General features: G+C 38.5%; 1 long non-coding RNA gene across 1 annotated transcript in view; it reads left to right on the plus strand.

Moving 5' to 3' along the window:
* Positions 1 to 12,122, plus strand: part of LOC141496405 (uncharacterized) — a 78,735-nt gene that overhangs the window by 6,991 nt on the left and 59,622 nt on the right. The gene's annotated exons all lie outside the window — the stretch shown is intronic.

Here is a 12,122-nt window from a genome sequence, read left to right on the forward strand (position 1 = left end):
ACCTACGTTGAAAATGATTCTTAGCTTCTTCCCCCTATGGCCTTTGTTTCCTCATTGTAGGTTAAACATCCCAAGCTCCTTCAGTTGAGACTTATGTCATGAACAGATGGCTATTTTCCCTTCTGGCTGCTCTTTTCTATCCTTATTATCAATTTTCTTAGTAAACTTAATTCTGAGAGCTGAACCTAATGCTCATGAGGAACAAGAAGTAGGGGACTTCCCTAGTCATCGAATCTGTACGCCATTAATGCAACATGAGATTGAGTAAGGTCTATTGGCTACCACACCACAATGCTTATCTGTATTGGGCTCGCAGTAAACTAAAACCCCAAGATCTTCTCAGAAAAATTATCAATCCATACCTCCCTCACCTTACACTTATAAAGCTGACTTTTTTGCTTCTCAATTAGAAAATTTGTCCTCAATCCTTATTGAATGTCATCTTATTGATTTTGTGATGTATCTGACACATTGTGATTTGTAATATCTAAGCAGGCACTTGATGAGATGGGTCTGAAACTCAGGGGTCAGAGACAGAGGTGGAGGTATCACATGCAGATGGATGATCATTAAACCCATGAGGTTGGCGAGTTAAGAGAGAGAGAGGAGGAGAAATTCAGAGAAAAAGATGAAAACAAAGGGAAAGGAAAAAGAAAAAAAAATTAGAAGGATGAGAGAGATGGAAAAGAGACAGAGACAGTGAGGCAGAAAGACACAGAGAGATTCAAATCAAGACAGAAATAGAAAAAAAAAGTCAGAACTACAAAGACAGGGACAGAATGAGAAAGAAAGATGAGGAAGAGAAGCCTAGGACACAAACACATTATGGATGATGATCTAGTCAAAACCTGAGATGGTACCAGCCAGGCAGGAGGAGAAGCAAGAGGGAACTGGATCACCAAAGGCAGAGAGTCTCCAGAAGGAGAGAATGTTCAGAAGTGTCCAATACAGCAGAGAGGTCAAGAAGAATGAGGATTGAGAAAAGTCTATTGAATTTATCAAGTAACAGGTCACTGGTAGCTTTGGGGTAGAAGACTTTCAATTGAGGGACAGAGCTATAAATTGGATTACAAAAGCTTAAGGACTAAGGGAGAAGATTGGATGTAGAGAAAATCACAGCAGACAGTCTTTTTCCCCCTAGAGTTTTTGCTTAGAAATGGAGGAAGGAGAAGATGTTAGCTTAAGGGACTGGTAAGGTCCTTAAAGATGAGGAACATTTGTGCACATTTGAAGGTAGAATGGAAGGCACCAACATATAAGGAGGAGATGGAGAGAAAGGTTTTTATAGAGAAATAAGGGATAAATCAGTACCAATCCATTGAAATTAAGGAGAGGGCTGAGATAAAGGGTACATGTGAAGGTTTGGTCTTAGCAAGGAGCAAGGCTACCTGATTATGAGATATTGGGGAAAGAAGCAGAGTGTAGGTGATGATAAGAGGGTTTAAGAGGAAAAGAAAGGAGGGATCTCAATAACTGGCTTCAATTTTTTTTTCTAGTCTTTAAAGGATAGAATGGGATGAGAAGAAGATGTGTGAGCAGAGGTGTACTGGTAATTCTTTGGAAAAAAACATGCTTAAGACACTTTTAATTTTGATTTCCACTTATGTGTATAGTGATATTCATAGCAACTCTTTTCACAGTAGAAATGACAAAATGGAAAATTTCATAGGACATGAGAAGACCTCAGTGATATGATGCAGAGTAGATCAGGGACAACAACCTCCTCCAGAAAGACATCTCATATCTAGCCCCAGACCCTTCCTGCCGTCATCTTCCCTATTACTGCCCAGGGCACCACCTTTTTTAAATTGTTCAATAAGGGAAAGGAGAAGTAGGGGGGGGATAAAAGCAATGAGGGTTTGAGTGACAGCTTTATTCATGATTATGCTGCAGGTTGCAAGGGGTCAGTAGACATAAAAAAAGTATTACAATTAATTTAATAATAATATGGTACTAATCTCAATTTAATTTCAATCAATAAATCAGTCATCATTTACGAAATCCTCAGTGCCCTCCCTGTGAAATTCTCTCCAATCTCTCCTCTATGTATCTTGTTTGTACAGAATTATCTGCTTGCTTTCTCCCCCCATTAGACTGAGAGATCCTTGAGAGAAGGAACTGGCCTTTGGCCTTTCTTTATGTCACCAGGAACGTCTGATCCATCCTAAGCTCTTAATTAATGCTTGTTGAGTGACTGACCCTTTTGAGTGAGCATTTAAGAACAGCTTACTGTGTACTAAGTTCTAGATTGGATGAAGGAGTCCCAGTGAAAGAAAACAAAAGAACAGGGTCCTAAATATACTGAGACTTCCATCAAATTTAACTATCAAAATGTTATGCCTGGGGAGTGTCCTCTCTCCTCCCCATGATGACTCTCTCTCCTCTTTTTTGCTACAAACCTCAGAAAAATCCTATGTCCCTCCTCAGATTCCTCATAGAATTTTGTCTGGGACTTTACCTGATAGTGAACATATTTCCCTTTGTATCACAGTTATTTGAGGACATAATTTTCCTCTTTAGCTAGGAATGTCTTGTTTCAACTTTGTATCATACAGGATTGGTGTGGCACAGGATTCTTAACATTTTTATTTTGCCTCTGCCCCCTTGGAAATCAAAGAAACCACTGGACTGCTCAGAGGAACACTTCTAAATAACTGAAGGAATTGTGATCTTTCAGTTAGAATTTAGTGAAAGGAAAGAAGCATTTTTCCTATCTAATTTTATAGTCCTTTCCTTAAAAACTTCATGGGACAGAGCTGACGATTTCTGATCAAGCCCCTTTCATATGTGGGACAAGATTCTTCAGTAGCAAAATTAGTTCATTTTTTCCTTGCCCATTCTCTGATCTCCTAAAATCTCAGGTGTGTGCTTGAGAATGTGTGTAGAAGGGTGAAAATGGATGGAATTTTAGACCTAAATGGTAGATTGGGCAGAAGGAACAGGAGGGTTTTGAAAAAAACTAGGTTTGTATCTGTGAGGAGAGAAGATGGCAGAATTTTAGTACAAAGGAAAAACTGTCATTTTTTTCTTTCAAATTCTGTACTGTGAAAGCTGGGTTTGAAAGGCTAAGGACCTTTAAGAGACAATGCAACTCCATGATTCTCCACCCCACCCCCACACTCTCTCTTCCCCCCTGACTTGGAGGAAGAGTGTTGCTAGGGAACATTGATGCAGGTTTTTAGAAACTCCAGCCAATGGGAAGCCAGGAGTGATCGGCAGATACCTTGCGCCACAGATTGTTCAAGTGGCTCATTATACAGACTAGCAAAGAAGGGATGTGTTGTTAACTCTATGGATTCTGGGATAGGTCTAGTTTCTTTGTTTATCAAATCAATTAAGTAAGCATTAATGGAAACTTTGTGTTCCCAGACCTAGGCTAGGTCCTCTGGATATACTTCTATATCTGTATTCTCACATAAACATATGTATAGACACACATGCATAAAAACATAGAAACATTAGGATATAAATATAGAACTATAGAACTATGCATACATAGTTACATGCATGTGTATGGTTACAACTCTATGCATAGAAACATGCATTTACATCACACACACACACACACACACACACACACATATATATATATATATATATATATATATGAAGGGAATAGATCCCTTCTCAACTCCACCTGGGACTTCACTAATACAGGCATTAAATTGATACCCCTAAGTGAGGAACCTTTCTCCATGAAGGCTGCATTGGGCACTTTCTCTACTATTTATCATCTCAGGGAGATACTTGTAGAAGAGAAGTGAAGAGACTTGGAGAGACTTGATACTGACCCACACTGGCTTTGAGACTGACTCTCATTGATCCCTAAGCTATAAATAAAGGCATAAAAAATATAAGGTAGTTAAATACAGAGTGGAGAGGTAATGGTATCATTAGCAGATATGGACTCAGTAAAGGAAGGCTTCATGTCAAAATGGTGCTTGGGTTGAGTCTTTAAAGTAAAGAAAGATTGCATTTGGCAGAGGTGAGGAAGAAGTGTGTTCTAAGAATAGGGGATCATTAATACAAATGGGGGAAAATGGGAGATAAAAGGTTGTTTGTTAGAAACAGAGAGAAATCAAATTTGTATTACAAAGTTCAAAATGAGGAGTATGAGGAGGGCTTATAAATTGGGGACAATATAAGTACAGGGCTTTAATACTAATTGGGAGGGACTATTTTGGGAAGATGACGGAGCTAAGGAGGAAACTACCTTGCTTTTTAAAATACTGCCCCCTCCCCCCTCCCTCCAAACAATATAAAATAATGCCTCATGGTGAACTTATAACAGAATTAATTTCTTTTAGGTTTTTTCAAGGCAATGGGGTTCAGTGGCTTGCCCAAGGCCACACAGCTAGGTAATTATTAAGTGTCTGAGGTCAGATTTGAACTCAGGTACTCCTGACTCCAGGGTTGGTGCTCTATCCACTGCACCACCTAGCTGCCCCCTTGGAGCAGAATTAATTAAAAATCAGGCTAAAATAGCTTTTAAGCCCAAGACAACTTGGGAAGAGTTTAGGAAAGATACAACCTTCAGGTGGGGTAGCAGATACCTCCAAAATCTACAAACATCTAGTCTGGCCCCACAGTTTGAAGAGGACACTCCCAGTTTAAGGAACTTTATTGATTAAATCAGAATGGGTTCAGATTATAGCTCCAGGCAAGGAGGAATGTTGTCACAGAAGGGATGCTAATATAGTCTGAGGCAGGAGAGTGGAGTCCTTGGTTTTGATTCCAGGGCAAAGGAGTAAACTGAAGCATATCACTGCAGGAGGGACCATAGGGAGTAGGAACATTTGTGGTGACAGTGTTGGTGAACCTGATTGTGGTTCAGGGGTAGAGAGGAATACCTGAGATCAGGCTTCCAGGTAGAGTTCAGAAAATAGCAGCACCAAAAACCTAAATCTTGAGCATTAGCCCCTATACTTCAGAAACCAGAACCTAATTCTAATACAGAGTTAATAGCTAAAAAATAAGCCTCTACAATGAGTAAGCAAAAGAGAAAAAACCTGAACATAACTTTCTACTGTGATGATAGAAAAGATTTAGGTTCAAACTCAGAAGACCCTGAAATCAAAAGAGCATCCTTATTTCAAAAAAATGCAAAATGGTCGCATGTCTCAAAAGAATTCCTGGAAAATCTTAGAAAAGATTTTAAAAAATCAAATAAGAGGGACTGAGGGAAAAAAGGAAATGATAAAAGTAATGCAAGAAAAGTAAGAAAATTATAAAAAGAAAGTCAACCAATTAGAAAAAGATCCAAAAACGTATGGAAGAAAATAATTCTTTAAAAAATTAAAATTGGACAAAGGGAATATAATGATAGATGCTGCAAAATAATAAAACAAAACCAAAATAACAAAAAATTCCCAAAACTTTATGATATATTTCATTAGAAAAACAATTGACATGGAGAACAGATCAATGAGACAATTTAAGAATTATTGGTCTACCTGAAAGTTATGGTGTTTTTAAAAATGAATCTAGACAACATACTTCAAAAAACCATTAAGGAAAATTGTCCTGAAGTAGAATTGGAGGATAAGACAGAAACTGTGATAAGACAGATCCAGTGATCACCTACTGAAAGAGATCTTAGGAGGAAAACTCATGGGAACATTATAACTAAGTTTTGAAATTTCCAGGTCAAGGAGAAAATACTACAAGTAATTAGGAAAAAAATAAAATACCATGGATTAAAATATAACAGGTTCTACATTAATAGACTGAAGGACATGGAACATTTTACTACAGAGAGCAAAGGGGTCAGATTTGCAACCAAGAAAAACTTACCCAGCAAAGTAATCCTGAATGGAAAAATGAATATTTAATGAAGTAAAGAATTTTTAGGTATTCATAAGGAAAAGATCAGAACTGAATGGAAAATTTGACCTATAAGAATCAGGAGAAACATAAGAAGGTCAACATTAACATTTAAGACCAATTATAAAGGATTTAATAAGGTCAAGATGTTTATTTCACATAGGGCAAAACGTGTAACTCTTAAGAATGTTATCATTACTTGGGTAATTTGAAGGAGTGTACAAAGATAAAAGGTTTGGAGTCTAGTTCAACATAATGAGATGATTCTAAAAAAAATAAAATTTAGTAGGGAGAGGTCAAATGAAGGTATTATCTTATAAAATGAGGTGAGAATGTAAGAACTGTTCCAGTGGAGGCAGGAGGGAAGGAAGGGCTAGTAGTGCTTCTTCCCTTAAAGAGGCAATAAACATAAATCTAAAGGTCTTTTTAACTTACAAAGAAATAGGAGGACAAAGAGATCGATCTCTCTGAAAGGTAGATTAAGAAATAGGAAGACAAGGGGTGAGGATAAGAAGGAGGAGATTCTTAGAATGGATGCTGATTAGGGAGGTAGGAATTAAAAGTAAATTAGATATCTGTGGAAGGATAGGATAAAAAGAAAGGGAGAGAAGGATAAACAGTGAGGAAAAATCAGATAGGGGGAAATGAACAATCAGTTCATTGTAATTTTGAAATGTTAATAGGAGGAACTCACCTATAAAACAGAAATGAATATCTGATTGGATTATAAAACAGAATCCAACAATTTGTTGTTTACAAGAAACACATCTAAAACTGAGAGTTAAACACAAAATAAAAATAAAGTGCAGGAGTAAAATGTATTACGTTTCAGCTGATAAAAAAGCAGCAGTAGCAATCATGATTTCAGACAAAATTCAAGCCAAATTGCATTTAATTAAAAGAGATAAAAATTGCATAATGATAAAATGTTCCATAGATAATGAAGTAATATCAATACTGAACCTATATACATCAAATGCAAAAACATTTAAAATTTTAAAGAAAAAGTTAAATAATTGAATTACAAGTAGAAAGATATAGCAAAGCTATAATGGGAGGAATTTCAACCTTCCTCTCTCAGAACTAGATAACTCTAACCAGAAAATAAACTCATTTGGGGCTTGTGACCTTTTAATGTTTCTCATTGAAAATGGAATGGTTTTTTTTTAGTTCTACTATCTTTCACTGAATATGAACCCAGACCCTCTCTATCCCCATAGTAGCCATCTATTTCTCCTTAACTTACTTTTATTTTGTATTACTTTATTTTTTATCAGCTTATTATTATAAAATAGGTTCTAGTCCTAGTCTTGCAAACACTTCCTCTCAGCCTCCCTCTCAGTCCTGGAACTGAAGCCAAGAACTCTGTTCACTTACAAGTTCCCATAGCCCAAAGGGTCCCCACCTCTCTGCTACTGCATTCACCAGATATGTGCTAGTTCCTTCTCCCCCACAGTCACAGTCCAGTACATGTCTTTGGTGTTAGGTCCTAGGTGTCCTTGCATGGTGGAAGGTCTTTCAATCTTTTCCTACTCAGCCATCAGACTCCTACATTATTCAAGAGATTAAAGTTCCAAGGGCTTTGGTTATCTCCCAACCCAACTGCACTGGGTTTGTTTTGTTGGTTCAGCAGAGTTAACCTAGAGGGATTTGCATTTCACTCAGGACAAAGTTTCACCCCTGAAAGTGAAGTCTTTCCTGGGATCTTCTCAAATTATCTTTGGAAGAAAGTGACTTTGCCTCTACTTTTGGTTATTTCTGCTACTCTACATTCACTTTGAAGAAATGTTCTTTCTTTTTGGGAGAAGGAAATTTGAAAAAGCTGAAGTTTGCTGATGTTCTCCAACATCTTCCCCAGAATTAAATGTGCTAAAATAATTATAGAAGCTCTCTTTGTGGTGACACAGAACTGAAAACTGAGGTGATGCCTATCAACTGGGGAATGGCTAAACGTGTTGGCTTATATGATTGTGATGGAATACTATTGTGTTGTAAGAAATGATTAGCAGGTTGATTTTAGAAAAATATAGAAAGGCTTGCATGAAATAATCAGAACAAAGAGAAAGTTATATAAAGCAACAACAATATTTTCAAAGAACAACTCTGAATGACTAAATTATTTTGAATTTTATAAATATTAAAATAAACTACAGATGACATATGAAGGAAGATGAGCTACATCTCCACAGAAATAATTAATAAATGGAAGTAACATCCACACACATATATCAATACATATATACAAACATATAGTATATATCTTTGTGGCAAATAGTGGCCATATCTAGTGCATGATGAGGAGGTAGAGGAGACAGTTTGGAACATAAAGTGTAATAAAAAAATAAAAGCAAATTTTTAAAAAGTTAACTGGAAGAGTTTATACTTGATTCTAGTCTAGAACCATATGGAGTCACTAGACATCATTTAGTAGTAGTAACAAGGTCAGATCTGAGCTTAAGAAAATCCCTTTGACAGCTGTTGGATTAGGGATAGGAAAAGACTGGAGGCCAGGACACCTATTAGGAGGCCATTGCCATTATCTAAATGAGAAGTAATTAGGGCAGGAACTAAAATGAAGGTTGTGTGAAGAGAGAGCTGGGGTAAGATGTAAGAGGTGTGGTGGAGAAATGAATGGCCCGATAGGAAACTGGAAATCTGGAATGAGAGTATAGGGAACTGAAGAGAATACCAGGTCATAAAATTGGGAGGCCAGAATAATGGGGGTACCTTCAAGAGAAATAAGACAATTTGGGAGACAGGTAGGGTGCTAATACTATAGTACCAATAAGTTACATATAGGATAACTAGAAAATAATTATTTGAGGGAAGGCACTAGAATTAAGGAGTGGTAAAACTTCCTGTAGAAGGAAAATTTTAATTGGGACTTGAGGGAAGTCAGGGAGATCGAGATGGAGATGAGGAGGGACCATATTCCATACATGAAAAAGAAAAGAGGAATTCTGGTTAGGATAACACAGTATCAAAGAAATTTCAAGTTAGTAAGACTCTAGCAGCCATGAAGTATACTTCATAAACTAAAGGGATTACTACCATAGCATAAGTTTTCTACTTTCTGCTGAAAGCCCTCCAAGGTACTGCTTCCTCTCCTTCACCTCATCTCTGGGCAGTCCATTGCCCTCATGGATAGGAAGATTGCCAGTGTTGATTGACATTGCCTTGTTGAACCTATTTCCAGCTTCCACCCCATCCTCCTGGGTAGATTTCTGGGATCAGATAGAACAGAGCTAACTAATCCCTTTTCCTTGTGAGCCACCTATCTTCTCATGAAGGTAGCTCTCATGTCCTCCTTGATGCTTTTTTACTCTAGGTTCAATATCCCAAGCTCAATTTATGTTTGTCATGACCAGACAACCCTTCCCCATCTTAGCTGCTCTTCTCTGGACACTGTCCATGTCAACCGAGTTCTTAATTAACCAATATGCCCAGAGCTGAACATAATACTGAAGATGAGCTAAGGGAAGGACAGAAAAGACTGAGACTATCTCTCACATCTCTGCTCATGGAATCTGTGCCCATATTAATGGTGCAGGAGATTGAATAAGGTTTATTGGTTGCCACACCACAGTTGCTCATCCATGATGGACTCCCAGTGCTCTAAAACTCTCAGATCATTTCAGAAAAACTGTTGATCCCTGCCTCCATCAACTTATACTTGAAAAGTGATTTTTTCATACCCAGTTAGAAGATTTAATATTGATCCTTCTTGAATATCATCTTATTAACTTTGAGATGACTCTTGAACATTGCAATTTGAAATATCAAAACAGTAATTGGTGAAGGGGGAATATCAGGAGAGAACCTGGGGCCATAGATAAAGGTCTGAGAGTCATCTGCAGAGGTATGATTGTTAAAGCTGGTCAGAGAGATCAGAGAGAGAGAGAGAAAGAAGAGACAAAGTCATAGAGAGATAGAAAGAGACCAAAAGAGAGGAGGCAGAGAGAGAGAGAGAACAAGAGGGAGGGAGGGAGGGAGGGAGGGAGAGAGAGAGAGAGAGAGAGAGAGAGAGAGAGAGAGAGAGAAGGAAGAAGAGAGAGACAGAGATAGAGACAGAGAGAGGGAGACAGAGAAAGAGACAGAGTGACAGAGAAATGTTTGTTCTCCAGCTCGAAGAAGACTGTGACATCAGAGAGGTGATACCATGACAAGCACATGAATTGGATGGATTTGAGTGAGGGGGTGTTGTGCTAAGTCATCAGCTTCACTTTATTCTCCAGAGCATCTGGGTCCAGTGGCCATATATGAATCAGGATAACTGGAGATGGTCTTGGATGCAATCGAGGTTAAGTGATTTGCCCAAAGTCACACAGCTAGTAAATGGCAACTATATGAGGCTGGATTTGAACTCCCATCCTCCTGACTTCAGGGCTTGTGCACTATCCACTGCTCCACCTAGGAGTGAGAGAGAGAAAGAGAGACATTGGAAAAAGAGGAAGAAGAAAAAATGAAGAAGGAGGAGGAGGGAGAAAATGAGGAGTAAGAAGAAAAGGAGAAGGAAGAGGAAGGAGGAGGAAGAAGGAGAAGGAAGAAGGAAGGAGGAAGGAGAAGAAAGGAGAAGGGGGAGGAAGGAAGAGGGAGGAGGGAGGAAGGAGAGGAGAGAGGAGCTAGGGAATACTCAGATTTGGAGGACATGATACAGTTGATGATCTAGGTGATCATTAGAAGACCAAGAAGGAGTAAGTCTAGTAGGAAGAAAACCAGGATCACCCAAGGCCATAGAGAATCTCCAGAAGGGGAGGATGGCCAAAAGTGTCAAATACAGCAAAGCCAGGTAGAAAGAAGAATGAGAACTGAAAGAAAACTATTAGATTTGTCATCTGGTTACTGGTGGTATTGTTTGCCCTTCATTCTCAGAGGATCATGACATTGCGGGGGTGATGCCATGACATGAACATGAATTGGATTTGAGTGAGGGGGTGCTGTGCTATGTCACCAGCCTCACCTTTTCTTTCAGAAACATCTGGGTCTAGTAGCCAGATACGAATCAGGATCACTGGAGATGACTCTGGACACAAGGCAATCAAGGTTAAATGACTTGCCCACAGTCACACAACCAGTAAGATTTGAACTCAGGTTCTCCATCCACTGTACTACCTAGCCACCCAGGTAACTAGCAGATTGCTTTAGGATAGAAGATTTTAAACTGAGGAAGGAGGCTAACCAACTGTGTTGCAAAAAGTTGAGGTCTAAGGGAGAAGATTGCATTCAGAGTCAATCAGAGTAGACAGTCTTTTCAAAGACCTTGTCCTGGGAAATGGAGGAGAGATACAGGGTCTTAGTATGAGGGGCTGATACGGTCTACTGAAGGTTCTGAAAGATGGGGACACTTAGACATATTTGAAGGCAGTAGAAAAGATACCAATTTGTGGGTAGGGGATGAAAAATAAAGGATTTTATAGAGAAATAAGGGTGAGTTAAGAGCAATCTGTTGGAAAAAAGGAGAGAGCATGAGATGAAGAATCCATTTAAAGGGACTGACCTTGGCAAGGAGCAAGGCTACCAGTCTATGAGATGTTGGGGAAAGAAGGAGGAAGAAGAGAATGATGACCATGGTAAGGTTTAAGTTGAAGGGGCAGCTAGGTCGTGCGGTGAATAGAGTAACCAGCCCTGGAGTCAGGAGTACCTGAGTTCAAATCCGACCTCAGACACTTAATCATTACCTATCTGTGTGGCCTTGGGCAAACCACTTAACCCCACTGCCTTGCAAAAACCTAACAAAAAAAATAAGATGAAAAGAAAGACTATAGAGGGAGCTCAGTGACTGGCTTCAATTTTCTCACTGAGATAAGACACCAAGCCCTTAGTTGATAGAATGGGATTAAAGGGAGGTATCTTAGCAGGAGTGTGCTGGTGAACATTTAACCAGTTCTCTGAAAGCAAAATGTTTGCTTGGCACACTTTTAAGATTCATCTTCATTAATAGTATTTCATCTTTTAAGATTCATCTCCATTAATAGTATTTCATCTTTTAAGATACATATCTATTAATAGTATTTCATTAGTCTAGACAATTAACAAAACAATAAATTGGTGTCATTCTGTCATTCCCAAGGTGTAAATGCTCACAAAGAAAATTTAGCAATGGACTTTAGAGAGCTGGTCCAAGCTGCCTCCAGCCTGGCCCTTTGGATGCATGTTGAGGAGGCAAATGAAGGTTTGGAATCACTTCTATGGGGAGGAAATGAGGGAATTAACCAAATACCTTAAATAAACTTAGTCTTTCTTTAAATTTTGTGAAAAAAAGTTGCCTTCACAGGAAGTTATTCTTAATATACTAGATG

Source organism: Macrotis lagotis, chromosome 8, assembly GCF_037893015.1.
Source record: "Macrotis lagotis isolate mMagLag1 chromosome 8, bilby.v1.9.chrom.fasta, whole genome shotgun sequence".
Lineage (NCBI taxonomy): Eukaryota > Metazoa > Chordata > Mammalia > Peramelemorphia > Peramelidae > Macrotis > Macrotis lagotis.